General features: G+C 61.1%; 3 non-coding genes across 3 annotated transcripts; 2 read left to right on the top strand and 1 right to left on the bottom strand.

Annotated features, from left to right (window-relative positions):
- Positions 1-60: 60 nt before the first annotated feature.
- TRNAP-AGG lies at positions 61-132 on the bottom strand. Its single transcript has one exon. It is a non-coding gene; the product is annotated as a tRNA-Pro (tRNA).
- An 888-nt stretch (positions 133-1,020) lies between these two features.
- On the top strand, positions 1,021-1,094 carry TRNAT-AGU. The gene has a single exon. It is a non-coding gene; the product is annotated as a tRNA-Thr (tRNA).
- A 648-nt stretch (positions 1,095-1,742) lies between these two features.
- Positions 1,743-1,824, top strand: TRNAS-GCU. The gene has a single exon. It is a non-coding gene; the product is annotated as a tRNA-Ser (tRNA).
- The last annotated feature ends 2,828 nt before the right edge of the window (positions 1,825-4,652 follow it).

Genomic DNA, 4,652 nt, shown 5'->3' with positions numbered 1-4,652 from the left:
TGAATTTTGGTGGTGGTGGGAGCAGCTGGGTGGGAGTGGGGTGGTGGGTGCGCAAAAGGAGGGCTCGTCCGGGAGTTGAACCCGGGACCTCTCGCACCCTAAGCGAGAATCATACCCCTAGACCAACGAGCCGGGGTGCACAGCTGGGACCCAGCCCTGATCCTGTCCCCCCCCAGCCCCACAGGGACCCTGCTCCAGCCCTGCCTGCGCTGCCAGCACCTGTGCAAGGGAGAGCACAGATTCCCCTGCACCCAGGAGCTGCTGGTGCCAGGCATCGGGGACATCCCCAGTGGAGGGTCCCCTTTGACAGCTGGTGTGACTGGAGGGTGCTGCAGGGCTGTGTTTCATCCTCCGTGTTTCCGCCTTCCTGCTGGGTGGCAATGGCCAAGGAGGTCTTAGTCCCCTTCCCAGGTCCTCCTCCCAGTACAGGGGTCAGGCCAGGCCACGAGGAGGTAAATGGAGCTGGGTGACCATGGGTGTCACCAGCACCCACTGCACTGGCGAGGTGCTCTTGGCCACTCTCCCCCCCTCTGGTATCTCATGCACCTCTCAAAAAACTAGAGAGTTTGGGGGTGCCTGAGCCCTCAGAGGCCACGTTGAGATTTTTTGGGTCAGCCTTGGGCACTCATGGGTGAGCCAGGCAGGTGGGCAATGCCCTGGGGACCCCTGGGGACCCCTGGGGTGAGGAGCTAGAAAGAGAGCTGAGACAGAGGCAGTCACCTTGGGGCAGTGCAGGGGCTGGGGGCAGCTGGCAGGGCTCTGCCACGGGAAGGGGAGGGGGGCAGCAAATCCCCACAGGGGCTGGGACCCCAAAACCCAGCTGGCACTGGTAGGGGATGTGTTGGGCTCCCTGTGCCAGGGGCCAGGGTCAGCACTAGAGGTGCTCCCAGCAGCAGATAGAGAAGGGTTTAGGGGCTGCGGTACCCCAGACCTGGGGCAGCAGTGTGGGGCACGGTGGGGGGTGGGGTGGGCAGAGGGTCAGGTGTGTTGGGGGGGCACCCCATGGCAGTGGGGCAGGTGGGCGCCATGGCTCAGCTGGTTAAAGCGCCTGTCTAGTAAACAGGAGATCCTGGGTTCGACTCCCAGTGGTGCCTGGCCCTGGGGCTGTTTTTCCTCCCTGCCCCAAGCTGGGGGTCTCTGCCCTGCCCAGAGCAGTGGAGCCCCCCACCCCTCTGTCCCAAGTGATCCCACTCTGGGGGGAAGGAGTTTCCTTCTGCTTCCTTTCCCTCAGGACCTCGGGGGAGAGATGACCCACACTATTTCCAGACCCCAGAGGATTTGGGAAATAAAGAGGTACATCCAGTGCTGGCTCCCCCCCCATCTTCCCCATTCATTTGCACAACTGGTGCTGAATCATGCAGGAAACCCATTTGGACACAGGTTGGAAGTAGGTGGTGGCGTGGGGGGCATGGAGACCCGCAACAAGTAACAAAGCCTGGGGCACACTCTTTTATGGCAAAAATAAATCCGACCTCGCCCTTTGTCATCCTCTGGATACAGAGACAGAAGGGAACACGGAGAAGGGCAAATGAATTGCAAATTGCAAACACTTGCTGCCCTGTCCAGCTGCCCTGCAACAGGCAGGTGGGCAGATGGCTGCCACGGCCAGGCGCAGGGGCTGCCGGGGCTCTGCCTGCCCAGCTTGGCTCCCCAGAGGATACCCTGAAGAAGCAGCAACAGGTTTGCAGCCTTTGGTCAAATACGAGGGAAAAAAAATCCCCACAAAAGGCACTGAAGTGGGGGACGAGGTGGCCGAGTGGTGAAGGCGATGGACTGCTAATCCATTGTGCTCTGCACGCGTGGGTTCGAATCCCACCCTCGTCGCGGGACCCCACCCAGGGGCAACCTTTTGGTGCAGTCCCTGGCGTGCACGGCTCCCTCCCGCCACTCGCTGTTTTGCCCTGCCAGCTTAAATACACGTCTGCCCCTGGATCGCTGCTCCCGCTTGCTGGGGACCTGCCTTGCTCTTCCGTGCAACGTGCCAGGCCCCACGCTCCCGTGCAGGAGCGGGGTACCGTGCCCCCCCGTTCCCCGAGCCCTCCTGCCAGCCAGCTGCGTCTCCTCCAGGAGGCAAAGCACCAAACCCTGGGCAGGGAAGGGCAGCAAGAGGCTGGCCGTGCCGGCCGGGCAGCGACGCGGGCACACCCTGAGCCTGGGCTCCGCTTTCTTCCCTTCTGCTGTCTGGCAGCCAATTTATTCTTCTCTGCACCTCGCACGCAAGCCCTGTCGCGCCCACGGGAGCCAAAAGCCAGCCCTGGACAAAGGTGTGTCTCGCTGAGCCATCCCCGCGCCCCAGAGGTGCTTTTCCTGAGGATGGCACGGCTGCTGGCTGTTGGCAGCTCCCTCCCCTGTCTGCAGCAGTGCTCGCAGTGGAGGTTGCTGGGGAGAGGAGAGGGTGAGCGGCTGCAAGGTGAAGAGGAAAGAGGTAAAAAACCGCCTGCTGGGAGGTGTTTAGCTGCCGAATTCCCGGCGGTCTTGCAGAGAGGGAAGCCTCGCGTTTCTCAGAGCGTGTCTGTGCTTCGACGCACCTGGGGAAACGTGTTGCGCCAGCCTTGCCGGTGCCTTCCCCGCTCCCACCCCTTCTTTCCGCAGACAAGGCTGTGGCCAAGCAGCGCCGTGGCCCGAGGCAAGGCGAGGACGCTCGGTCTCAGCTGCCCGTGCTGCGAGCCCTGCTCTGGCTTTTCGACCTTCCCTAGGGCCACCTTTCCTTGCCGTGCCTTGGGGAGATGCCCCTGGGGACCCTCCGTCAGCCTCTCCCGAGCCAGAAACAGTCATAGGGCCGCAGGGGAACACCGGCCCCGTCCCGTCCCGCTGCCGCGAGACGCCGCGGTGCTTGGCCGGCTTCGCCGCCCCGGGAAAGGGGATGTCCGTGCCGGGACAGCCAGGCGCCCTACAGGAGGGATGCGGGAGATTTCCTGGGGAAAAGGCATGGGTTTCGGTGCAGGGGGTTCCAGCCCCAGAGGAACACCCACTTGCAGCTGGAGAGGGGGACGTGGGCAGGGGCGGTGGGTGCGGGCTCCCCCTCGGGTGGTGGTGCGCGGCCTGGGGGCTGCTGCAGCAGGATGGGACCTGGGGGGTTGCAGGGCAGAGGCAGCCAGGAGGGGAGACAAGCTGACTCCCTCGGGACACCCTTGGACCCTGCCGGGCCGTGTCCGCCCCGGCAGACACGCGCCCCTGCCCTGGTGCGCGGTGACGCGGCCTCCTGGGGGGGACGTGCCAGCCTGGGTGACGCTGTGGAGCATCAGCCCACCTGGGACCCAGCAATTATAGGGGACGTGTGGCGGCATGGAACTGGATCATCTGCGGCCCCGGGGCGGCGCACGGCAGCCAGAGCCTGGTTCTCCCCAGCGGCACCGGCTGGGCTTCGCTCCCCGGGCTGCAGCCAGTGGCCCTGAAGCACCCCGGGTCTACCCCGGCGAGGACGCGGGCAGCCAAGGATGCTCCGTGGCTGCGGTGGAGGGGCAGCCGCCTGGGTGGGTCTGTCTGCGTCAGGATGCTGCTTCCTGGCACCGGGGTGTCCCGCTCGCCCATCAGCCGCCTGGGAGCGGTCCCCACGTGTCCTGCTGCCGGCAGGTCTCTGAGACCCCGGGGCAAGCCCCAGGCGAGAGTGCGCTGGATGCAGGCGTTCCTTGGAGATGGGATGCAGTGGGTCTATGCCAAGGATGCACGCAGCCTCTGGACCAGTCACAATGGGATATTTATGCCACTCGATCCTAGTTAGGCTCACTTCAGCCTCCAATGCAGTTAACTGTCAGGATGGCCCTGTCACACCAGAAATAGATGGGTTCTGCCCCTTTATGGCTTGATGGCATTAGAGTACACTGTGGACCGGTGTCTACTAGAGCCTTGTACTCCTATGGGTCTGATGTGCCAGGCCATCAAATCCACACTGTCCAATAGACCCTGTTATCCCTTTCCTCCACCTGGCTGGAGGAAGGGCCCCTCTAATTCTGGTCAGAGTGTCCATTACCCACTTCTTGTAAAATTGACTTAAAGGGACTTCTAAGAGGATCAGAACGAAGAACAGCCCTTCTATGCTGTTTGGAAACTGGAGCAGCATTTTTCCTGAAAGGATCCCCTTTTGTGATTGTTTTTCCTCACAACTCACGTACCTGTGCATCTAGGACTGAGGTAGGTTTTCCATCCCACTTCCTCATGTCCTCTCCGTCAACACACAGGTAAAACTACAGCATACCCCGTAGTGTGTACCTTCTATATTCTCTCTCTTGGTCAGAGGAACACTCACTCCTAATAGCCGAGATACTGGTCCATACAGGCGGGGAGTAGGACATAGCCTCTTTGAATTGCTGGAAATCCCAGGACAGCTTCTCCACAGCCAAAATGCAGGCTTGTAGGGACGAGGAGAGATTTTCATCTTGCTGGAGTTAGCAAGCTATTTCATTCCATCGTTGGTACCTCTTTGTCTTTCCAGGTCAGTACTACCAATGGGTTGGCATAGGATGATGATGTACTCTGTACAAACTTCCACCATATGGGTCATGTGCATTGGACTTTGTCTGGATGTTTGGGTAATTGTGCATTGTCTGGGTCATAATAAATAATCTCTAGCACAGCTAATTCCCTCAGGTACTGGATACCTCTCTCCTTGGTGGTCCACTTGCCTGGGTGACATATAACATCTTCCCTGAAGG

Source organism: Haliaeetus leucocephalus, unplaced genomic scaffold (assembly GCF_000737465.1).
Source record: "Haliaeetus leucocephalus isolate CR32 unplaced genomic scaffold, Haliaeetus_leucocephalus-4.0 Scaffold315, whole genome shotgun sequence".
Classification (NCBI taxonomy): domain Eukaryota; kingdom Metazoa; phylum Chordata; class Aves; order Accipitriformes; family Accipitridae; genus Haliaeetus; species Haliaeetus leucocephalus.
Note: the sequence above shows the minus strand (reverse complement) of the source record. Positions and strands in the feature narration are given on the sequence as shown.